Source organism: Rhineura floridana, chromosome 3 (genome assembly GCF_030035675.1).
Source record: "Rhineura floridana isolate rRhiFlo1 chromosome 3, rRhiFlo1.hap2, whole genome shotgun sequence".
NCBI lineage: Eukaryota > Metazoa > Chordata > Lepidosauria > Squamata > Rhineuridae > Rhineura > Rhineura floridana.
Genome location: NC_084482.1, coordinates 65,144,206 through 65,170,536, shown reverse-complemented (window position 1 = coordinate 65,170,536; position 26,331 = coordinate 65,144,206). Strand labels below are relative to the sequence as shown.

General features: G+C 41.4%; 1 long non-coding RNA gene across 4 annotated transcripts; it reads left to right on the top strand.

Annotated features, from left to right (window-relative positions):
• The first annotated feature begins 1,725 nt into the window (after window positions 1-1,725).
• Window positions 1,726-26,331, top strand: LOC133382159 (uncharacterized). Of its 4 annotated transcripts, none has more exons than XR_009761818.1 (4): window positions 1,726-1,868; window positions 21,852-21,951; window positions 24,879-24,939; window positions 25,214-26,331. It is a non-coding gene; the product is annotated as an uncharacterized LOC133382159 (long non-coding RNA). The 4 variants fall into 4 exon arrangements; XR_009761820.1 differs by lacking the exon at window positions 1,726-1,868 and adding an exon at window positions 3,992-4,134; XR_009761819.1 differs by lacking the exon at window positions 1,726-1,868 and adding an exon at window positions 11,369-11,454.

Genomic DNA, 26,331 nt, shown 5'->3' with positions numbered 1-26,331 from the left:
CTTTATTATCAGGTGCAAGACAATTTGGAATTTGGAAAATTTGCTGGAGAATTTATTACATTTAAAGCTTTAAAAAATGTTTTCAAATATGTTTTTGTTTTAATATTTTTTTAATATGTTTTAATATATTTTAAAGTCTGTTTTTAAGATGTTTTAGAGTGTTTTTAGTGTTTTGTTTGCCACCCTGGGCTCCTTCTGAGAGGAAAGGTGGGATATAAGTTTAATAAATAATAACAAATAATTAATAAATAATTTAAACATGACACTTACCCACAAACAGCTGATGAACCCACCCATACACTACGTTCAAGATCAAAGGCCCTCCTCCAGGTGCCTACTCCAAGGGAAGCTTGGAGAATGGCAACAAGGGAGAGGGCCTTCTCAGTGGTGGCCCCCAAATTATGGAATGATTTACCTGACGAGGTGCGCCTGGTGCCAACACTGTTATCTTTTCGGCACCAGGTCAAGACTTTCCTCTTCTCCCAGGCATTTTAGCATGTGTTTTATATTGTTTTAATTTTTTTAATTGTGTTTTAAATTGTTTTTTAAAAGATGTATTTTAAATTGTATTTGTTACTGTAAACCGCCCAGAGAGCTTCGGCTATGGGGCAGTATACAAGTAAAATAAGTAAATAAATAAATAAATGATCAGGGTGACAATAGCCTGGTGATGTCTCCTACAAACTGGGAAAGGGATGGCCACTATGTAGTGTTCTTCAGTCATACCGTTCCACTTTCGTCCACAGCTGCAACTGAGCTGGGGAAAAGTTGACTACACAGGGAACCAGAAACAAGCCCATGGATAAGAAAAGCAGTTTGGAAGTGCCATAAGTAAAGCTCCCACAACTGTTAAGAGTAATTGTAATTATGAATGTGTTACGGAACAGCTTATCCTCTGCAAAGGGACACAAGTGGAAGACATTGTGTCAGACTGAAAACCATAGATGGACTTTGCAGAAATGAACTGTGAACAGGATCCTAGATTGCTGCCTGGTTTTGCTCACAGTCCCACCTCACCCCCAAACTCTTACGATTTTTTCATTCTGACATGATGATTTCAGTGTGCTTATAAAAGAATATAAAAGAAAGAAGTTATATTCTAAACCGCTTAGAGGCGATTTATGAATTTTGTTAAATAATCAAATATTAGGGATTGATAGGAGGAGTCCTGTGGGTCAAATCCAGCTTCTAAGTGGGTGTCACCTGGCAACCCAGTTGCTAATTCAGAAGTTAAAGAAGGGTGTGGAGAAAATGGAGCCTACAGTTAATATACTTTCCAGAAGACTACTCTAGGGAATGAAGAAGGGAAGTTTGGTCCACTATCCTTCTCTCTTCTCCAAGACACCCTCAAAGAAAGCTGGATTTGTTGATTAGGGTTGCCATCCTAACCCCACATACCTGGAGTAAGCCTCATTCAATTCAACAGGAATTACTTCTGAGAAGACATGATTAAGAGTGTATTGCAAGTTGTTACATCAAAACCAACTATAAGCCTGCCCATAGACACTAAGGCAATTACTATATTTCATTCTGATATTTTCAGGGTTAGGCTGCAGCATGACCCATTTTGACCTATAACAGAGTTAGTAGCTTGGGTCCAGAATTTTTGTAAGTTGAACTCTGCTTGCAGGATGATCTCACTGGAGAAAAGGGGGCAAGGCCATTTTTGTTGATTCCTTTTTCTGTGCAACCCCCTGAAAATCTGCTTTGCAGGGTTGAGGGACCCTCCAGAACAGTGTGGGAGGTGGTACAGGGAGCTACAGGGTAAAAGGGGAATCAGTAAAAAACCCCTTTTCCCTTTTCCTCCAGCAGGAGCCTCCACTGGATCTCAGTCCCTTTTGTTCATGGAAGGGCATGGATTAAGCATGGTATGTTTAATATTATTTATCAAGTACTACTGTGATAGTCTGCAGGTTGTTCTGTTTTGTTTAATTTTATAGAACTCTTCTTGGAAAAATCCTCCCTGTCACTATTTTGTGGGTGGGATTCAATCACATACTGGCAAATTCAGGTTGTGTAATTATGTAACAAACCCACTCCCAAGAAGACAAACAAAAAACCCCAGACTTCTTGCAATAAGCAAAGTGATGAAAAAATGCTCTGGAAAAGTGTAGGATAACAATTGCATGATCCATTGTTGTATAACCTCCCTGCAAACAAATCAGCATGAATGCTCAACAAACAATGGATATCATATAACCTCCCCACAAACTGTGCAAACAAATCAGGATGAATACTCAATAGGCTGCCTGGAAAAGACCTAAAATACTGCTTTTGGAATAAAATAGTGATCCCAAATCCCTAGTACTAAGATATCAGTCGAGAATCTCAGAGAGCATACCCAGAGTGGTTTACTAGTTCCATAGCCCTTTCTTGGGTCCCTCAAGGATTCCATCCAGTAAGTTAGCTGTTGTAACCTCTCATTCATTCATTCATTCATTCACACAGAGAGAGAATGTATTAGTAGGAAGCAATTAAAACACTCTTTCTGAAATATAAGAATACAGTGAACCACCACCCAACTCTGAAATAAGAATATATATTTTTACAGAAAGCATAGTAATCAGTACTGCTTGAAACTAACAAGAGTTTGGCTTCTGAGTTCATCAGGCTTCCCTATTTCTTTACCTTCTCCTTTCAGCTGGTATGCCTGGCAACAAGCATCTTTCTTACGCCTCATTCATTGGTTGTCTCAAATTGCCTGTTGTTTTTCCATTCCACATGGGTGGAGTCAGGAGCCGGGCTTGAGGGTGCAGAGGGGAGGGTACTGTGCACAATTTCAGAGTGTGAAGACACTGTATTTCTGTTGGTTTGTGTGCGTTGTTGTGTGAAACAGCATACATTACGTTGGAGTTAAGTTGAACAAGAAACTTCTTCAGAGCATGTTAAGAGTCTTTATTAAGACATTAAGGCCAGAGGCTTAAGAGTAAATACATGTAGAGATTCTTCAGTCACCCCCCCTTCTGGGACATCTCTCTCCATAGATGAACACAAAAGACAGCCTTTCAGCTCAGAGGCATAATTCAGAAGAGCAAAACACATAGACTCTGTTAGAACTTTCCCAGTCGTTATCAGATGGCTACCATAGCAACGACCCTGGCAGTCCGTTCCCAGACAGAGCATAGACATAACTCCCCCTTAACCACAGTTACGTCTTCACACTTGCAGGCTTCATGGAAAACTACTAGAGACAGTAATGCCTACTGGTCACCAGCCCAACAATTTCAAGCTCAGAATTAACAAACTCTACACTGGCGTATTTACATAGCCCCTGGAATAACAGGGTGCTTGTTGCTGTTCTTGGCATCCGCATTCTATTGTGAGACTAGAAGCTTAGTTACTTTGGGAAAATACACTGCAGCAGCATGCGGCTAAAAACACCATATGCATTAAGTTGCTAACAATGCAAGCTGTGTCCTGCTATATGGCAAAGCAAGCACAAGAGGACTTATGAAAGGGAATGTCAAAGGGAGCCAGGCAGAGTGGAAAGTAGGATTCTCCCCCGAATTTAGTAGGAGGATCCATTCACTGTAGTGTGGATATGGTAGAGCTCTCTCAGGTTGGATGACCTCCTATTGTGCCTGGCCTTTGAAATGCTGATTAGCTGGGCTGGGAACACGCTGATCAAAAGTTAATTTCTATTTGCTGTTGCTTCATAATTGGATGAACACGAAAGCAATTAAATATTAAAATATACAAACAAATAATGAAGTCACTGTAATTAGTTGAAGTTTGATCACTGTCATATTTATTTAGGAGGAGATGATATGTCTCAGCAGGTAACATTTTAAATACCCTTGGACACTTTGGCATTGCCTTTGGAGAATGCTGAATAATGTACGTAGGATTTAATTAAACCCCATTGTAAATCAGCTGTGATGACAGGCAAATGACAGCCACATGTTGAAAAGAGAATTAGGCCACAGCAAGGGATATTAATTAAATGGGCTCGGTAAGGTTCAACTTCAGCTTCTGGAGCTGGTAGCTCTGGGCTGGCTGCAGAGGGGATGTACTTCAAAAACAAATGTGTTACATTTCAAACAGAGACTGCTGTTGTACAGTCTGGCATACTATTAACATCTTAACCATTTGACTGGCAAAAGAATGAGACTGTGTGCAGTGCATATCCATGAGGTAAACTATGGAGTTGGTTGTTGATGCCAAGTATGCTATTGGATGATGTTGTAGGATGGTACACTTTTTACCTAGTGTGTGCTAAGCATTAATCACTTGTTTTAACTAATATTAAGGTAATGGTGCCTTACAGAGCATTCACTGTATGGTAGGGACTGGAGGCAGAAAAAATGCTTACTACCTTAACAGTGATATGGATAAAAAAAATTTGCAAGCATGCCACATGGTATGAATCTTCTCACTTTTGTCCCTAGAAATCTCAGTGCAGTTGAGCAGTAATTCAAGCAATCTCTCTTACTCAAAAGTGGTATTGGCCTCAAAACAAACTTGTGATAAGAATTCTAACCTGAATATGTAAGCCTATGTGATTCATTTTTTATATATATCATATGCAAAATGTCATATGCAAAAAGAAAATACACAGAAATTATTTTGATAAGTAACAGAGTATCAGGGGGTCATGTCTTGGTTGTCAACCAAGATGGACATCTAACATCTTAGTTCCTCAAAACGCAGGCCTTCTTGGCTGTTAATGGACTATATCTGAAACTGATGCGATATTGACCTGCATCTTCAAGTAGGTAATGAAGAGGGTGCCAACTATTACCTTTGGAAGCACCCAACACTAATTTGCGACAATCAGAAGATCTCAGTTCTGAGTCATCTGATAGTGAAGACAGCTCTCAAATAGGCAGGAGTGCAGGAAAGGCCTCAAAGGCACAAAAAATGGGGGCAAAGGATAATGTTCCTCAGAAATGCTGGATTATTTCAGCAATTACGAAGGGAATTGAATAGAGATTGGGATACAAGGCTGCAGCCCTTACAGAATCGAATAGATTAAGTGCTTTCTCAAGTGAAAGAGTGGCAGCCACTGCAGATTCTGCCATGGAGCTGGACTTAAATCACCAGAAGTTTGACAAAATGTCAGCAGTGATCTGTGACCTTCAGGTCAAGGTTAAGGACCAGCAGGACAGGGACTGTAGACAGAATATCAGACTTCGGGGGGGTGACAGGTGACCTAGAAGGTGCTGACATTATTTCATTTTTGACTGCATGGATCAACAATTACTGTCCACAAATTCAACTACAAGCACCTGATACTGACCAGGCTCACAGAGCTCTAGGAGCAGGTCCCCTGGGGTCAGCATTTCCAAAAGACATTATAGTCTGTTTATTTCGGTTCCCCACCAAGGAAACTGTCAATAAAGTGCTCAGTGGGGTGCAAAATATACAATGCCATGGAATCTGGGTTCATATTTATCAGGATCTCAGTCAGGAGACCCTGAAACATCACAACTCTTTTAAGCCTTTCATAGAGTCCCTAAGGCAGGTGGGAATTCTTTATAGATGGGGATTCCCCTTCCAATTGGTCATTTGTCACAATGGACGAACACTCGCAACTCCACCATCGCTCAAATGAACAATCTGCTCACTGCGCTAAATGTGCAGAAGCCCACAGAACTACCACCAGGTTGACCAAGAGATGAAACCTCTCGAGACCCTGAATCAGATCCACAGCCTACAGAATGGAAAAGGAAAGAAAAGACGAAGAGATTCCTGTGATTTGTTGTCTATCTGCTGTTGCAGATACTTGCTTCTCTATTTGCTTCCCCCTTGGATCTGTCAAAGCTTGGTTCCATTTTGGCACTTTCCCCATCCTTTAGGTTCCAGTGCTGGCTCACTGCAGACGGGTACTTATATGCTGTTTTTATATTCTCGTTCATGACCTACACATTATCTTCTCGTGAGTTGCAAAAGGTATTGATCCCTAGTCATGGGGGGTTTCTGCTTGAGGGGCCCCCTCCAGTGTGGGTCTTCTTGCTCGAATAGAGCTGTTCATATTATTGTTGTTGGTTCTGGTTTTTTTGTTTTACGTTGTTGCAAGGTACAGTGGACTTACTGTTCAAGGGGTTGGGGTCACTCAAATACAAATGGGTTTTCTCTGCCTCTTAGTGAGTCATATTAAAACTTGAGGTGGTGGTGTCTTAAAAGATATCTCATTTAATGTCAATAGACTGGGCGCAGTAGTTAAGAGGAGGTGGGTGAAAACTGTCCTGAAGCTATTGAAACCAGAACTACTGCTTCTCCAGGAGACTCATCATAAAAAGAATGCAAAAATGGCTCTGAGGATACTGCCTGGGGGAACAGCATACAGCTGCGGGTTCTTCAAAATCTAGGGACATGGCTATCATTGTAGCATGTCCTAGGGGGCATTATATTTTAGCAAAAGGCAAACTAGGGGATACTCCACTCACTGTAGGTTCTGTGTACATTCCAAACTTAGCCCAGGATATCTTCTTATGTGATTTCCTAACTGTTCTAGAGAATTTTAAATTTGGGGAAATCATCTTGGGCTGTGATTTAAATGCTGGATTGAATGACACTCTGGACAGGAAGGGGGTTGTTAAACAACGTCAGCCCTTATCAAGCCAATTGACAGGGTTACTGCAGGGTGCAGGTCTAATTGATATATGGTGACATGTTCACCCCACGATGAGGGACTGCTCCTTTTATTCTGATTGCTTTCACTCATACTCCTGGATTAACTTTTATTTGCTACCCACTCACTCTTGGACAACGTTTGCAACTCATCTCTTAGCAATACTACAGTCTAAGATTGGTTGACTTTGACCACTCAGACAGGGTGGAATGGTCTTGTTGCTGGTGCTTGAACACTCAGTCGCTATCTGACCCTGAACTGGTGTCTAGAATGCTTCCAACACAATGAACAGCCTGAAATATCTTGGGCCATTTTATGGGACTGTCTAAAAGCAGTGATGCGAGGACATCGCATTCAGGAAGCTAGCGTTCTTAAGAGACTGAGGGAGGGGGCACATCAGGCTTTGGTGACCGAAATCACTCTACTTGAGCAGAAGCATAATACTACAGGGAGTTAGATGCTTTTATGAGTTTAGTAACAAACACTCAAAACTACTAGTGAGAGCAGTACAGAAAAAACACACCAAAAATCTGGTTTTGGGTATTAAGAATAGCAAGGGGGAATTGTGCTGTAATACAGCAGACATCACTCAGCTCTTTCCTGAGTTTTTCAAAAGACTGCACTCTACCTGCAATCCTGAGATCTCTGCTGCTGATGCTCCCTCCCCATTCCCCTGCTATCAGATTATAACAGAACACTCCTAAACAGGCCTGTTTCTGAGAAGGAGATCAAAGCCATTATAAGTACCTTGAAACCTGGTAAAGCTCCTGGGCTAGATGGGCTGCCTGGGGAGTTTTATAAAGCCCTCTCTGAAATTCCTCAGTTACAGGCCCTGTTTAACAGCATCCTGGAGGGAAGGTATTACATCTGATTCCTTGAAGTAAGTGAGGCTTACGGTCCCAAAACCACGGAAAGATCTGACGGATCTAGCCTCCTATGACCAATAGCTTTGGTCAATCAACATTAAAATATTTTAATGAGTCATGGTCAAAACCTGAACATATTTATTGTCCATTATATTAACAAGGATCAGATCAGCTTCATTCCACGAAGATTCATCAGTGACCCTATTGGAAGAATATTATTCATCAAAGTTCTGTATCAAACCAGTCTGTAGCCTTTCTTTCTCTAGATGTGCTCCAGGCCTTTGATATTCTTGAATGGCTTTTCCTGACTGGTCTGTTGGACAAGCTTGATTTTGGCCAATCCTTTTTGCACTTGATTTGCCAATTATGCTCACACTCTCAGGCCATGGTTCATATTAATGATTTTGCATTCGATCTGGGGAGGAGGACTAAACAAGGATGCACCTTCTCTCCCCTCTTGTTCACACTTGGGATCGAGGCTCTAGCGGCTCGCATCAGAGCAAATGAGGAGATCAAGGGGATTCAAATGGGTGATCAGAAACATACTGTGAGCCTTTTTGCAGATGATACTATTATCTAATCAGTCTGAGGGATTGAGTGAAGAAAGAATGGTCTGATTTTCAAGAAGTTGCGGGTTTAGAAGTAAATTATGCCGAATCTCAGCTGATGTGTGTTAATGTGAGCTGGGTTGACCAGACAGCTTTAGCACCTTAATCTTCTCTCTCTTTCTCTCTTTGCAGGGGGCATGCTTTAAACATTTGGGTGTCCTGGTGACTAAGGACCTAGGTCAACTGCAAAGAAGGAGTTATGAACCCCTAATCTCAGCACTTAAGAGAGATGTTATATCATGGCAACTCCTCCAGCTCTCTTGGCTAGGGAGGATTGCAGCCATTAAAATGATATTTCTCCCATGGCTTTCATATCCCTTTCAAACACTGCTGGTTTCCCTTCCCCTTGTGCTTCTAAAGCAATGGCAAAAATTCATTGAAAGCTTCTGCCACAGAGGGAAGAGGGCACGGGTGAGTAACCAGGTTTTATATAAGAAGCCTCGAGACGGAGGTGTAGCACTGCCTAATCTGAAGTTGTATTCAGAGGCTTGCCCACTGTGGCAATTATTCCCCATCCTCAGAAATGACAAAGAAGTCATCTGGATTCCCATGGAATATGAGGCAGAGTACCCTAGGTTACAATTTCTACCTTTTCGCACTCTATCACAAAAAGTAATAAGAGGCATAACTAATCCTTTCTTAAGGTCACTCTCTTGGTTTGGCATTCGTGGAGGCGCTGTCTTGCTCCCATGCCTGCCTTATTGTGTCCCATCTTAGTTTATCCAGGATTTTCTCACCCAGAGCACTATGCCAACTTTAGAGATTGGGAAGAGGCAGATATGGTTCGACTGAGTGACTTGAGGCCTGGGCTTTGGTATCACATGAACGCATTCTATCCAGTTTACCTCAAGTACCTCAAGAACTTTGAATCAATGGTTCAAAGTTCTCCAGCTTCATAGTTTTCTGCACAAGGTAGCTGTTCTCCTGGGGCTAGTCAGAGACTTGATACCCTTCGAGCTTGAGTGTTCTTGAAGTCCAGACAGGAGGAAGGAACTGGTCTCTAGGATGTATGACATCCTACTTAACTGCCCACCTAGGGATTACTAAAGGCTGGAGCTAATTTGAGAAACTGATTTAGGGATCACAATCCCAGATTGGTGCTCCATTCAAAGCAGTGTCTGTAACCATCAAGGAAGCCTCTCTCAAAGTAGCACACTGTTGACACCTCACTCTAGTGAGATTGAGCTACATGAATAGTACTCTTATTGCCCAATTGTTAGAGAGATGTGATGATCGGGTTACTTCATGCACATTTGGTAGTCTTGTCCCCATGTGTCTATGATTTCTGAGTAAGGTTTTGATCACGTGTCGCAAATCACCAAACTGCAGATTCAGAAGACTCCATTCATTGGCCTCCTCTCCATCAGTGTTGGCCATAAATTACTTCACTAGGAGCTTGTTTTTTTACTAGTGGCCACTCAAATGACTATCTTGGCTGTCTGGAAAACCTCAGCCAATTTCTCCCTAAGCACGTGGTATACACGTATATGACGTATTGAGGTTACAAAGGGGTCAGTCCAAGCCCAAAGCATTTGAGGTGATCTGGTTCCCCTTCATAACCTTTATTAATATGTCTAACACAGGAGTATATCCTCCGGTGACTCAGTCCTCCTTTTGGAAAGATTTTATCAGATGACCCAGCATTAAATTGTCTCAGAACCACCCTTTTATCACTTTAACCCAGCCCTCTTATGACCTCCTTCCTTCCTTTTGCTTTACATCATTTTTCATGTCTCTATTATTGTACTTAGAGAGCCAGTGTGGCATAGTGGCTAGAGTGTTGGACTATGACCTGGGAGACCAGGGTTCGAATCCCCACACAGCCATGAAGCTCACTTGGTGACCTTGGGCAGTCACTGCCTCTCAGCCTCAAAGGAAGGCAATGGTAAACCCCCTCTGAATACTGCTTACCAAGAAAACCCTATTCATAGGGTCGCCATAAGTTGGAATCGACTTAAAGGCAATCCATTTACATTTTATTATTGTACTTTATATTTGTTGATGTCTATGGTTTCTTTTGTTATTGTTAAGATTTTTTTTAAAAAAACCCTAATAATTACTTTTTTTTAAAAAAGCGATAGAATATCCTATACATTTTTTGTTTCCTTGCTTGTTTATAGGTAGTTGTGGCCCACCCTTTACCCCCCCAGGACAGGTTGATGAACCAAGGGCTTGGAAGTAATTGGTTACAAAAAATGAATTACTTGTAATTTATAACTTTTTTGAGGAATAAATGGGTAATTTCTTTACATTTTGATCGTAATGGAACGAGCAGTAATTTTATTACTTTTGAGGAGTAATTGTAATGTTTCCAGCATTACTTTTGGGCTTTACTGGGGGGTAGGAGCAGGGGAAGCTTCTCTGATTCATGAATAAAAATCATGTGCCTCAAACTGGGCTTCTGCACAGTGTCACTCATCCCTCATGCTCTGTAGGTGTTTAGTTGGCAACAAGGGAGGAGGAGGAGAGCAAGATGGGGGTGGAGTGGAGAAAACAATTGTTAATAAAATGGACGGTGATGGAGAAGAATGGAATGGAAGAAGAAAGGAGCCAGAGGGCAGGGACGTGGATGAAGGAGAAGGAGGCAGCAACAGAATATAGAACTGTGGAGGTGAGAAACGATGACGTATATGTGTTAATACTGTGTTTGCTCTTGGTGCGTGAAGAGGCCTCCACTGCCTTCCCTGGCTACTTTGCTGCATTTGCAGTGTTTTAACTTTTGCACCCCAGTGGAAAATGTTTGCTTGTATGGGTGTGCCTTAGTTGGTGGCAGGGCAGGGTCCAGGAGGTGGTTGAGTGAGAGTGATGACTATTGCTGGCTGAGGGTGTGGGGGGGGTGTACTTGGTCTGACACGCAAATATCTGGCCTCTGCCTCCCTCCCCGCCTCCCTTCCCAGTGGAGACACCACCACTGCTATTGTATTGATAAAAAGAATTATTCTACTACCTCTTTGTTTGTGTGTTTATTTTTGATGTTGTTTTAGCCTACTTAGGTGTGCAGCAGCCAGGCTCTACTGTTTTTTAAGTAACTTAACTGTAATTGTAGTGATTACTTTTGAGTAACTGCAAAGTAATAAATTCCTTTCAGAACATTGTAATTGGAATGGTAATTTATTCCTCTTGCGGGCATGTAACAGTAATTGTAATTTATTCCTTTTTAAAAATAATCTTCCAACAAGATGAAATGGTTCCCAGTCATCTTTCTAATCCAGTAGGTACTGTGCCCACAATCATTTGTGTGTCACAAGGTTTTGCTGATTCATGTGCCAATTAAGCCAATTTAAGTGGTGAGTGTCAGGTGTGCTAGTGGCTGTACCTGATATTCCACAAGATAAGAGGCTGTTGGTGGGTCAAGGCTTAATCTCCCTACATGAGAAGTGGGGAGAGGGGTGTCTGTACTGCCCAGGTGAGAGATGGGGTTGGAATGAGTTGGGGGGGATGTTGCTGTTGAATCGTTCTTATTCATCAGACATACTTTTCTGTACATTATTACTGGTTAGTTGAACATCTGAGTGTTTTATTGAAGTGCGAATTGAGTGGATGGAGTGGTGTGGTGGGTGTAAGGTGAGTGTGATTGATTACGTATGTGGGGGTTCTGTGTTTAGATTAGCTTTGTCTAGTGTGAATATACAGGGGAATGATTTTGGTGATTGTATTAATAAGTGTGTTGCTTTTTTTGCAACATTAGATTTTCATGGTGAGGTTATAATGTTGTGTACTGATGATTTGTTGTTGTAGTTCTTAAATAAAGCCCTGGCACCCTGGGCTCTGACTGGGTGGAAGGGCGGGATATACAAATAAATAAATAATAATACTTATGTGTATGATCTAGTGGTATTTATTGTTAAATTATATTACTTAAAGTGTGGGATTATTAGGAACATAGGAAGCTGCCTTATACTGAGACAGACCACTGGTCCATCTAGCTCAGTATTGTCTACATTGACTGGCAGTGGCTCTCCAGGGTTTCATCCAGCCTACCTGGAAATGCCAGGGATTTGGTATCATCTGCATATCTTAAATTATTGATATTTCTCCCTCCAGTTTTCACACTTCATCTTGTCCAATCTCGCTTTCCGTATGATATGTTCTGCATTCAGATTAAACAAATAGGGTGATACAATACACCCCTGTCTCACACCCTCTCCGATGGGGAACCAATCAGTTTCTCTATATTTTGTCTTTACAGTAGCCTCTTCTCCAGAGTATAGGTTGCGCATTAGGACAATCAGATGCCGTGGCACCCCCATTTCTTTTAAAGGATTCCATAGTTTGTCATGTTCTACACAGTCAAAGGCTTTGCTGTAGTCTATAAAGCACAGGGTGATTTTCTTCTGAAATTCCTTGGTCTGTTCCATTACCCAACATATGTTTGCAATATGATCTCTGGTGCCTCTTCCCTTTCTAAATCCAGTTTGGACATCTAGCATTTCTCTCTGCATATTTGGTAAGAGCCTTTGTTGTAGAATCTTGAGCATTACTTTACTTGCATGGGATATTAAGGCAATAGTTCGATAATTACTGCATTCCCTGGGATCCCCTTTCTTTGGAATTGGGATGTATATTGAACGCTTCCAGTCTGTGGGCCATTGTTTAGTTTTCCATATTTGTTGACAAATTGTTGTCAAAATTTGGATAGAGTCAGTCTCAGTAGCTTGTAGCAACTCTATTGGTATGCCATCTGTTCTAGTGATTTGTTTCTTCCAAGTATTTTAAGAGCAGCTTTCACCTCACATCCTAAAATTTCTGGTTCTTCATCCTATGGTTCCTCCATGAATGAATCTGTCATCCTGGCATCTCTTATATAGAGTTCTTCTTCCTTTTATTTCATCTCGGTCAGTCAATGTGTTCCCCTGTTGATTATTCAACATCCCTACTCTTGGTTTAAATTTCCCTTTAATTTCTCTGATCTTTTGGAATAGGGCTCTTGTTCGACCCTTTTTGTTGTCCTCTCGTATTTCTATACAGTAACTATTGTAATAGTTCTCTTTGTCCCTGCGTACTAGTTGCTGTATTGTTGCATTTAGGGTTCTAACCGTGTTTCTCTCTCCTTTCGCTTTTGCTTTCCTTCTCTTTAACCATTTGAAGAATTTCTTCAGTCATCCATTGAGGTCTTTCTCCCTTTTTAACTAGAGGTATTGCCTTTTTGCATTCTTCCCTGATAATGTCTCTGACTTCACTCCATAGTTCTTCTGGTTCTCTGTCAACTAAGTTTAAAGTCTCAAATCTGTTTCTTATTTGATCTTTATATTCTTCGGGGATGTTATTTAAATTGTATTTTGGCATTGTGATTGCTTTGTAGTTGTTCTTTAGCTTTGCTCTGATTTTTGATATGACCAGTTCATGATCTGTACCACAGTCTGCTCCTGGTCTTGTTTTCGCAGAAAGTATGGAACTTCTCCATCTTCTGTTACCTCTTATATATCAATTTGATTCCTATATTGACCATTTGGTGATATCCATATGTACAGTCTTTTTGGTTGTTCAAAAAATGTGTTTGCGAGAAACAAATTATTGGCTTCACAGAATTCAATAAGTCTTTCTCCTGCTTCATTTCTATCTCCCAAGCCCCATTTCCCCACAATTCCTAGTTCTTCTCTGTTGCCTACTTTTGCATTCCAGTCCCCCATGATTATCAGCACATCTTGTTTTGGTGTGTGATCAATTTCTTCCTATATTTCTGCGTAAGATCTCTCCAATTCCTCTTCTTCTGCATGCCGTTGGAGCGTAGACTTGGATGATAGTTATGTTGATAGGTTTCCCCATTAAGTCTCAGTGATATAACTCACTCAGATCTTGTGTTACAGCTCTTAATTGTTTTTGCTACATCACCTCTCACTATTAAAGCAACCCAGTTTCTTGCTAATTTCTCATTTCATGCATAAAATATTTTGTAGTTGCCTGATTGAAAATGTCCCATTCCCGTCAATTTTAATTCACTCACACCAAGTATTGTAATGTTGATACATTCCATTTCTTTCTTGACAATTTCTAACTTTCCCTGGTTCATGCTTCTCACATTCCATGTTCCTATGGTGTGTGTCGTACAACTCCGGATTCTCCTTTCGCATCTGTGAGCATCAGCCTCTGGGCTTCCATTTGGCTTTGACCCAGCTGTGTCATTAGTCACAGCACTACTCGTACTTGTCCTCTGTTCTTCCCTAGTAGCTGAGTGAGTGCCTTCTGACCTGGGGGTCTCATCTTCCAGCACTATCTTGTGTTGCATTTTGGATACTCTGTTCATAGGGTTTTCGTGGTAAGAGGTAAGAGGTGGTTTACCATTGCCTTCCTCTGAGTTTGGATGCATCTTAGTCTGGTGTCTCAGCTTTGACCATTCCGCCTTGGGTGCCCCTGCTAGGAGTCTAGCCTCTTGGTCTAGACTTTTGATGGCATTGCGCTCAGCTTCTTCAGCACTCTCAAACCCTCTCACCATATTAAGGTCTACATCCTAGAGGGGGGACATAAACATTACTAGGCTACAAATTAAACTGAAACAGCAAGGGCACTGCATTGAGGGATTCTGCTCTCAGTTTCAACCACCCCCACTTCTCTAAAGACCTGTGCAAAAAGGTTCTTCTCTGGTTCAAGGGACAAGTGTGGAATTTCCATGCTGCAAATAAATTTGCTGCCCATTTCCATAGGGAGGAGTGAATAGAATCAGATTTGAACAATCCAGGGGTTGGGGCTAGGTGGTGTGGTGAGAGTTAATAATGAATAGAGCTTGGAAAAGTTACTTTATTGAACTACAACTCCCATCAGCCCCAGTCAGCATGGTCACTGGATTGGGCTGATGGGAGTTGTAGTTCAAAAAAGTAACTTTTCCAAGCTCTGATAATGAAGGCTCACCTTTTATGTTCAAGTGGTTCAGATGCAAAGCAGTTGTTATGGGACTATTTACACTAGAAAGAACAGGATACACCTGAATGCTATCCAATGAGAAAGGTTTCAGGAAATGAAAAAGGACATTCAAATACTAGTAGTCTTGCTGCTTATGTCCCAGCCTTTTCCATTCCTAATCATATGCAGGCTCCTTGGTTCCCTGGAGAAATCCACAACTGTAGTTTGAACACTGGGTATAAAGTGGCCCCAGGCACATCTGTGAAATTGAGCATCTTGAGTCAATTTGGATTCCAGACAGAATATCAGACAATGCAGAGATAGGTTACTGGTTTGTTAAAGCAGGCATTTCTGTTTGAAAGGTCTTTTGGAATGTGAAATCCTGAAATAATCTGAGAAGGTCTGGGTTGGTTCTCAGGATAAGTTCTCCACTTCATCATTCCTACAGCAAACCAAACCCTTCAATTCCCACAGTGCCTGAGCACAGCTCTCCCTACTCTCCAAGTTGGTCCTAGGGGGTTGTGGCCTGTGTATAGGCACCAGAGTCTTTCACACAAAAAGGAGCATACTGGTGCCATACATTGTACAACACATTGATACATCTTTCTGTATGCTAAGAGGTCCAGTCGCAACTTTGCTATGCCATACAGTGCTGGAATTGGCTTCCACAAGAGGTAACCCACCCTCAGCACCTTCTGTCCTCCTGCACTTTACCTACACTTGGAGTCCAAATAGAAATTACCCAGTTTGCTAATTGTTCCAGGGATAGTGACGTGATCAGCAGTTTCAACTAGCGCAATGCTGAAAATGTATCTCATGTTTTTGTTTTTTACCATTATCCATCTCTAAATGAGAAAAAATGCATTAAAAACAATCAAAGGAGAATTCTAGTGAAATTCTCACAGTTGAGGTGCAGGCTTTTTGTCATGCTTACCTTACTTCTGGGGTGGCCGAGAGGTGCTCATGGATCTCTTTCATCTCACCAGTTGTCTGCGCTCTGCAGCTGTGCCTATGCTTCAGTTAAAGACCTTAGGAACACAGGGAGCTGCCTAATACCGAGACAAACCATTGATCCTTCTAGTTCAGTATTATATATATTCTGACTGGCAGTGGCTCTCCAGGATTTCTTGCAGGGAGTCTCTCCCAGCCGTACCTGGAGATGCTACTGGGGATTAAACCTGGGACCTTCTACATGCAAAGCAGATGCTCTACCACTCCTCCCAGGTGACTTTTGTTCACATCAAGAAGTATGGGCAGCCGGGGTGCTGCAGGATGCTGGAGAAATGTTTCCTGGAAACAAAAACACAAACTTTTATCTTTGCAAGGTAGCCAAGGATGATGTAAGCTCAAAACCCTGCACCCACTGAGACTCTAAGGTGCCCTGCGAATGAGAGAAGAATGGAAACCTTTTTTTTTTTTTTTGCAAGGGAATAAGAGTTTTGAGAAATTAGGGGACAGATTTCAGTACAGCACTAGTTTCAACAGACTTGGGACCTGGATTTGCAGAGCCATTGTGTCCTAATTCTTGAAGTAACTGACTGGTGTGTATCATCATCATTTATTTATTTATTTATTGGGAGCTCAAGGTGGTATGAATGGTTCTCCCCCTCTCTTCACAACAACTCTGTGATGTAGGCTGGGCTGAGAAACACTGACTGGCCGAAGGTGACCCAGTGAGATTCATAGCTGAATGGGGATTTGAACCCTGATTTCCCATGTCCTCATCCACTACTCTAAACACTGCACACCAACTCCCTGGGTAGATTGAGTGGCAGGGAAGAGTTCCAGCATGCTGCTTGACATGAAGACCTTCCCAGTGAGCAGATCTGCATGAGGCTGTTTTCAAACAGCAGGCTAGAAAGCAGATAGTTAATTTGTGCTTACCCTCAAGTCAGTTTTCTGCTGCTCTTTCCAGGTATGAATGAAGCCCTGCACGTTTGCACAGAATGGCAGAATATTCTGCAAGGATGAGGAACAAAGAGGGGCAACTTGTTACTCCTGCTCTTTTCAGAACAGAAAATGGTGGTGCCAATGCACTCTAAGAAAGCATAATTTTAAATGGTTGTGACTTGATTCTTATCTTAAGTGGACTGAAAGCAGGATATTTTATTAGAGACACTAGTATGTTCGTTGTTTAGACACCAGAAGTGGACCCTGTAGCTTATCAAAACAAGGCTGCAATCTGAACCACACTTACCTAAGAGTAAGCCTCATCAAATTCTGACTATATGCGGTTAGGACTGTAGCTTTAGTCACTGTATTAAGTTATTTATCGGTAGGGGCTGGTAAAAATATGTCATCCCCGCCCCCCAATAGTGAACGCTAATAGAAATTCTTTCTGGTTTGTCCTGCAAAAGTAGGTTTCATACATGTTGGTATTGTAGACTGCTGCAATAGTATGTTTCCAGTCTAGATCCTTACAAATCCAAATAATTAAGGCATCCTCTGAGTGTTTGAAATCTGAAACTGGTTTAAAGTGGTATTTAGTTTTGATTTTGGAGTGGGAATCAGATCACCCAATAATGTATCTTCCTGATGTGGAAGATACAAAAAGATATTTGCACAACTTTTTATGAAGCCTTGAAAAGAAGCCAGAAATCCTTTTATTTTCGGCACAAGTGTAGCCCATCAATGTATGGTGTGTACGCAGCCAGAGGTAGTTCTTGGTTCAGTGCCGGTATAAATGACACTTTCCTTCACCAGTAATTTCATATTTGTTCCTGATAGAAACTCAACCAACAACTCTCCTCCTTCTCCTGTTTTGTTTATAACAATGGTATGTAGTTTGTTGCATTTCCAGAAATGCAACTGAAAATATCTTCAGCTAAATGAATGCAAGCTTAGTTCTGCTGCTTCCAGGGCAGACATTTGGAGCAAAAGAAAGGTAGCTTTAAAACAGAGACAAAATTCCATGGATGACCATATTTGTTGTTGTTATGTGCCTTCAAATCAATTACGAGTTATGGCGACCCTATGAATCAGCCACCTCCAATAGCATCTGTCATGAACCACCCTGTTCAGATCTTGAAAGTTCAGCTCCGTGGCTTTCTTTATGGAATCAGTCCATCTCTTGCTTGGTCTTACTCTTTTTCTACTCCCTTCTGTTTTTCCCAGCATTATTGTCTTTTCTAGTGAATCATGTCTTCCCATTATGTGTCCAAAGTATGATAACCTCAATTTCATCATTTGAGCTTCTAATGATAGTTCTGTTTTAATTTGTTCTAACACCCAATTATTTGTCTTTTTCGCAGTCCATAGTATGCTCAAAGCTCTCCTCCAACACCACATTTCAAATGAGTTGATGTTTCTCTTATCTGCTTTTTTCACTGTCCAACTTTCACATCCATACATAGAGATCGGGAATATCATGGTCTCAATGATCCTGACTTTACTGTTCAGTGATGACCATATCACCAAACAGATTAAGAGGTTTTATATATTCACATATGAGGCTCAGGCTTACAGCAGTGTTTGTATATTACTGTTGATAATGTGATTGTATGTTGCGCCCCGGGCGCAAGGGGAGTTGGATCAGGGAGAGGAGTCAGCTGAGGATGAGGTCCCTGGGGACGTCATAGGAGAGGGGGCTCTGTCAGCCTGCAGAGTTCCTCACCCATCCCTCCCGTTGAGGCAGATCTCACCCCATCTGCGAGTTCCCTGCCTGAGCTGTTGGGAAGTGACCCTTCACGCATGCCAACCCCGCCTGTGCCAGAATCCCCGCCTGGGAGTTCCAACGCTTCCCCGCCAACCAGCTTCCCGCTCCCTGAGGTTGCAGCATAACCTAGAGAACCCCCACTGTCAGATGGGGTGTCGGAGGCTTGCCCCCTTCCTCGTGAGAAGGCACGAGAAGTGGGACTCTCAGAGGGTGGAACTGCAGAGGAGCCGTCGGTTACGAACAAAGACCATCCCTACTTAAGCAGGTGCCCACCCAGACTCTAGTGTGAGTCAACTCTCCCCACATGCTGCAGAGACTGCTTAGACTAGTTAGGGTAAATAGTGAGTCAGAATAGACAGAAGTATGAAGCGCACTGCTTTGGATGTAAGCATCACGCTAATAAAATGAGAATTGGACCAAGCCTTGCCTCCGTCTTGTGTCTCGGGCTCTGGGCAGGACAATGTAAAACCTATCTTTGCCAGAACGTACATTGAAATGTACATTTAAATTGCAAATACATAACTTCTGCTTTCTAGTCTAGATTTACAGTTATCACATCTTTACATGTGGGAGCTCTCCCAAAAGGGGGCACTTGTGAATCCAGGTGGCTTCAGTGAGGAGGAGTGCCTGTTTCCAGCCACAGCTGATTTGCCAGCTATGGCCATTTCTGGACTGGGATAGCCTTGCCACGGTAATACATGCTCTGGTAACCTCACATCTGGATTACTGTGACATGTTTTTGTAGGGCTTCCCTTGAAGATGGTCCAGAAACTGCAGCCATGAGGATGCTGACAGGAGTGTTTACGTGAAGTCATATAACCTCTTCCCTGTGGGATCTACACTGGCTGCCTATATGTTACCAGGCCCAATTTATGGTTCTAGTGTTAACATATAAAGCCTTGAATGACCTTGGACCAAGTCCCCTGTTAAAGTGGCTCTCCCCATACCAGCCAATCCAAACCCTGAAATTAGGATGGAGGGGGGGCGGCTTCTTGCTGTCCTGTTGGCTGTGGCTTGCTATGTGATGATGCAAGAAAGGGACTTCTGAAGTCCCAACTATAGATTTTTCTCTCCCCTCTCCCTCCCTCCCTGGGAGGCCTGGATGGCTACAACTTTCTTGGGACTCCATCACTAGGTTAAAATATATCTTTCTTTTACTCCCTTGGAAGAATTTAATGTAAGTTCTGTTGTCTAAAGCCTTAGTACTGTTCCGAACCACTGTCAATTCTGTTTGAATTATTTAATAATTTTTAGTTATATTTCATTGTTTGTTATGCATAATATATTAATTGTAAATATCACATTGGAAACTGCCTTATGATTACTATGTAATGGTGGTCTATAAGTCTTGTGTATATAAAATATATTAATCATACAAGAATGGTTCAAAGGCAACGTGCAAAACTGTCATCCATATTTACTCTGAAGTAAGCCCTACTGGTTTCAATTGGGCATAAACACCAGTAAATATACATAGGACTACAGCTGTAAGTTTCACATATGAAAACAGCTGCAAATCAATTCACTTACCTGGAAGTAAGCCCTGTTGAAATCATTGGAATGTACTTCCAAGCAAATATGGATAGGCTTGAGCTGAACAACTGGAGAAAGATGGCAAAAACAATTGCGTCTTCCTCCACCTCCAGATATTATTCAGGGATTCATTAACAGAACCATACTTTTCATCAGGACCCAGGTGGTAATAGTACCAATTTGCTCAGCACCAGTCCTCTTAGTCACAACGTTTTAAGGAAGGGTTGGAGAAAGTGGATAGGATTTAAAGGTCATCAGCAAAGTTCAGAAAGTACATTTTACAAAGAAAATTAGAAGAAATTAATTAATGTTTAAATAGGGGGATCAAAGCTTGACTAGGATCTTCAAAAACTTAGGATTGTATTCAACATAGCACTAAGGTGATTGTTTTGTTAATGGAATGTTCTCCCCCCCTCATCCCCCCTAAATCTGTTCTGGAGGTTCCCCCAGCAAGTCCTGTTGCACTAGCAATAATCCTTGTGTGCATGCAACTATTTCATTAAATACCACCCCTTACTGATAAAAAATTATACAAAAAGCAAGTGATTCATAGTGCAGGACGGTTGGCTTATATGAAGAAGATGATATAAATGTGACCTCATAATGAGACCAGCTCTACCCCCAAAAGCTGCCTGGGGAAAATGGCCATTCCTGCAGGTTTTAAGATTCTGGGCAATGAACATCTGGCAGAGAGGTGTAATAGCATACACCTACACTATTAGGTGTAGCATATCCGGGAGGAAGAGCGGGATATAAATCTAATAAATAAATAAATAAATACTAACTGCCACACTGCCAGTACTTCTCTTTAATCCTTACAGCATGTTGTATTTGTCCATTTGCATCTTTCACTGTTCCTGTATAGAATGGCATAGTGCAGCTACACTGAGTTTTGTTATTCCAGGGCAATAGGGCTTAATGATTGTGGCTTTATTTCTATCAACTTCCTAGGCCATCCCTTTAAAAAAAACAAAGATCTCCCAAGAGAATTGTGTGTTTGTGCATGACAATGTCCATATTTTTGTTCTAAATCTCTGTCTCTATTGGTACAGGCTGGGGGCGGGGGATATCTGAATATTGTTGAAAGAAGTAAGGAGACCTTTACACATTCCTAAGGTGTGTCTTATTGATGAAACAATCTATTGTGAGAAGAACATACTTTTAAAACTATTTGGAAAGACCATGCTTTACATATACTGTATAGGTCTGAGTGCTGCAACATGATGGTTAAGGCAACGATCTGTGAGTTGAGATAAGTCCCTTTTTTAAGAGTATTGGGGGGATGTTTCTTGTTGATAAGCTTGGAGGGGGAACAGTTAATTACTTGTGCCCAGCCAGTTTCTCCTGCAAAACTTGTCGATTTGGCTCTCTTTCTCTCTTCCCCCGCCCAATTTTGGTAGGGATAGATAACCTGTGGGCCTCCAGATGTTATTAAAAGAGGAGTTATTAGATTTTGATTGAATGCAGTGAGGGTGCATCCAAATCAACCCAACTGTTCTATAGAAGTTGCATCTATTTTTCCCTGTAGTCTCCACCATAATCACCAGTTTGTTTGTGTGCCACTTTCCCATGAAATTTTGTCCAAAGAGGCTTACAATATACCGAATGAATAATAATATAACAATTCAAAACATATTAAGAACATAAAAGAATAAATCAATAAATTCAGAAAATAAATTCATACAACATTATGTAAAACAGTACAGGTAAGCTAGCTTGTTGTTGTAAATTGATTATCCCTCCTTGTTCCAGCTAATGTTCTTGTTTCTTTCACATAGGGATGCCACTGATCTCTGGGAAGATCTTCAGGGAGGATGGGTTTGAATGGCTTTTCATGGGAAGATCAGCATCAAACATTCTGCAGCCCAACCTAGCCAGGTAAGAACAATGTGAGCTAGGATTGCAGACTGGGTTTGCCTTTTGTGGAGTTTTGATCACTATCATTATTATTATTGCCATTAATGTATTACCACTAATATATTAACCGCCTTTTACAATAGTCTCAAAGCAATGTACAATAAAATAGCTAAACAGGTTAAAACATAGAAAACAATAGTAGATACATTTAAAAACAATACAGAGTAGATACTAGTGGCAGAGACCTATTCATCCAGCTGGAAAGCTTGTCAGAACAAAAATATCTTCAGCTGTTTCTGGAAAGCACAGATAGTGGGCACCTGTCATATCTCAACAGGAATGCTGTTCAGCAAGATAGGAGCAGCCACACTGAAAGCCCTGCTCCAAATTACTGTGGAGTGGGTTTCTGAGATCTTTGGAACTTGCAGGAGAAACTCTCCTACAGACCTTAATGACCTATAGGCAGAGCTTGGAAAAGTTACTTTTTTGAACTACAACTGCTATCAGCCCCAGCCAGTGCTGGCTGGGTCTGATGGGAGTTGTAGTTCAAAAAAGTAACTTTTCCAAGCTCTGCCTATAGGGTATATAAGAACTGAACTGTATAGGGGCCTTATATGTTAGTACCAAAACCTTGAACTTGGCCCAGTAGCGGATTGGCAGCCAGTACAAATCACGCAACCAATAATTGTGTCACAGCTATTGAGTACAGGTACAGCCGAGAATGTGTGTCATTACTTCCATCTGTGCCATTTCCTCTACTGTCCACCTATCTCTGGTTTTCAAAGGAGTTACAGCTAGCATTGGATCAATTTCACTTTCCATTTTGTACCTATTTATTGATTGCAATCCTAGCTACTTTACTAAGATATAGTATTTCACAGCTGGAATAGTGTGTACTAACTTTTGGAAACTTTAGTATTTGCTAATGACATTTTTTATGATGCAATGAATTATACACAGGTTTGTGGTTTCCATCAGTAAAAATGTACCTTTATAGATTGTAAGGTAATGTATATACAGTATGTTCTCATTTATCAGAGAGCCCTGGGAGATGTCCAAAATGTATGGATAACCAGATGTTGGGACATAGGATGGGGTGCTTAATATAGAGAGTTTGTTCAAGGGACAAAAAAATAACATAGGTAACTAACAGTGCATTCCTATGAATTTCTACTCAAGAGTAAGCCCCACTTTCAGTGGGACTTGGTGAGTGTAGGATTGCAGCCTAAGAGGTTTGGTAACTGAGACTTGGATAATTGGACGTTATGCTCTATTCTGAAGTTTAATATTTCAAATATTTTCCAGACTCCATAGAAATGCTTTTATTCCATGGCTCGATCACAAGTGTGGTATGCAGAACTTACATAATACAAACCACATGTACCTGATTTCTTCTGGCAAACAGTATGTGAACTCCCGGCTTCCACTGACCTTTTCCTAATTCACTAAACCGCTTTTAATTGCTATATTTCCCCTGCAATGACTACTGCACCCTTTCTTCAGAAAGAGTCATGTGGATAAAGGAACTGGAAGGGACCACTGGCTTTGACACATGGACTTCTACCCCTCTTGGGTTTATCTAGGAGCAGTGGATGGTTCTGGGAATTCGCAATATCCCCAAGTGATGTTATGGGTTATTAAAATGATGGGTGACTTGCAGCTGCCTGCTACAGATCATGGTACTGTTGCTGTCTGCTGGTGGTGGTAAGACCTGGGGGTCCAATTATGTTGGGGGTGCCATTGTTGGAGGTAGCCTCCCCCCTTCATATCTGCAGTCCAAGGGAAAGTGTGGACTAAGGACTACAAAATGCTTACCTACCAGGATGCTTACACAGGAAGGGCAGGTCTCTTGCTCAAGGGAGGGCATGCGACGAGTCTCTTGCTTTCATAGGGGAAGCACAATGCAAGGGGCCCTTAACTTTCTTTATACAAATATAGACAAATAATGTAACACCAGATTTGGCTCCCATGCAAAGGAAGCAGTTTTAAATACCTTCAAATCAACTGGCCATAGCTCAGCAGCAGAGCACATGTTTGGCATGCAGAAGGTCCCAGGGAAAAGGGCCAGGTGAGGGATAAGACCTCTGCCTGAGACCTTGAAGAAGCACTGCCAGTCAGAGTAGACAATGCTGAGTTAGGTAGATCAATGCTCTCACTTGGGAGTAGAAAGCAGCTATGTATGTTTATATAAGAGAAGGGAAGCAATAAGGCAGGCAAAAGGCAGGTGGATTAGTTTTACGGTTTTTACTGAAGCTTGATTGATTATGTTTGTTTTTGATATGTATACTGTATTTTATATTGTTGTACGTCGCCTAGAGTGTCCGTTAACTCGGACAGATAGGCGACACAAAAATAAATTTTTATTATTTATTATTATTATAAAAGAGGAAGTGGAATAGGAAGAGGCTGAGATGAGATGATCATCCTGGGTACATGTGCTTTTGGAACTGGAGTATTGAGGGCTGTGTGTGACAAAATATCAATATTGGATATATGAACATATATGATGACTTGACTTCTCAAAAAACCCTTTACAGTGTATTCTCATCTTCCAATAGGAAGGTGGCAGTCAAGCTCCCCATGCCCTCTTCCATTTCATTTCATTCCCCACACTCAGCTTTCCAGCTTTCTTTTCCAACTGACAGTCAGCATTTATGTGGCTACTAAGTATACTCAGGCCCCATTGGGCTATTTTGAGCCCCTTAGGTTCGTATGTGTGTAATCTCCCTCCTGTTCCTTAGGGACTCTATTTTGGCTCCATGTCTGTCGGCACTCACCAACTGTTTTGCTATTAGAGAGAGAGTGATGTTTTTGGAAAATGGTGCAAGGAATTAACTTGAAAGCTAAAGTTGGCTTGTTTAAATCATTTAAGTGCTTTTTATTGCTCAAGGAAATGGAGAGTTTTCCTGAGGTGATGAACACTAACTTTGCTGCTCTTTGCGTTGCAGTGGCATTTCAAGGATCTGGCAGAAAGAGAGTCATACATTGACCCCACCCCACAATAACTTGGTATGTAAACTGCCAAGGATATAGCAAGGGTGTAATGCTAGATGTTTCTTGTCACCATACGTTCTTCTAGTCTCAAATCCTGTGTTTCCAACTCACATCACTTAGTATCTCTTTCTCTCCATTCTCCAACAGTTGCAGCTATTTGGGTAGTCTGTTTTAGTACCACACTGCACTCCTGTCCCAAATCCCGATTAAAAAAATAAAAGACCATGGAGATAGATGATTTATTTTTTATTTTATTTATTTATTTATTGTAGCTTTACTAACTCTCCAGGTGTTGCTGGACTACAACTCCCATCATCCCTCACCACTGGTCCTGCTGTCTGGAGCTGATGGGAAATGATGGCCAACAACATCTTGGGGCCACAGATTCCCCATCTCCTTCCTTGCTCCCATTCTTCTATGAACACCAAGACCAGATGAAGGTTAAGAGAAGGAGGACAGCTGTGGGAAGGTGTTTCCAAGGTTAAAGCTGCACAGCAAGGTCATCTGAATGATTTTGCTGGATCAGAGCAAGCATATATAGTCTACTACTCTGACAATGTCCAGCCAAGTTTCCTAAGGAGACTCACAAGGAGGATCTGATGTTGATAGCCATTGTCTATTTAATTACCAGTTACCTGGCTGAGGCATTATGTTGTATAGGTTTCTTGGAATGAGAGACAATTCCTTAAAAATAGGTGACCTTGGCAAGTCATTAGCGAGGCGATATTCAATTAACAGAAGAAAGTGAATGGCCTGGTTAAATGAAATACACAGGGAGCCATCTTGTGGTGGATATTAAACATATGTGAAAGCTTCCTTTGCTGGGTCAACTTGTATTGATGTGTGTATTTAAAAAACATGATTTCCGCCCCCTCCACTCACTCTTTCAGAAACCATTTCTAGAGTACGTTAAATTATTTTGTTCTGGCTTTGGATAAAAATGTCAGTTCTAAGGAGATGTGTATGCTTTATTCCTCTGCCCTGTAAATGAAGATTAGGAGAAAATCACAGAGGCAAGTTAATCTAACACTTGGTCTCATATACACAACTGGTTTTTTACACTAGTACTAATGGTGATGGTAGGATGAAACCCAATTTGTGTCTTTTCATGACCTAACATGTACGACTGTTTGCATTTTCAAAGGTGCTTGCATATTACCTTTGTTGAATAATATAACTAGTGATGTTAACTCCTACCAGTATATCTATTTTTATTACTATAGGTTGTATATTAACAGTGTTATAGTGCACCTAAGAGAAGTAATAACTTCTTGATTTACTCCTGGAACTTAATATACTAGCAGTGAACTCTTGGTGCTGTCCCCCTACCACTAATGGTATTTGAACATGTATAAGCACCAGGACTCATTTGTAAGTGCTCAATGTTAAGCTGGAATTTGGTGAAAA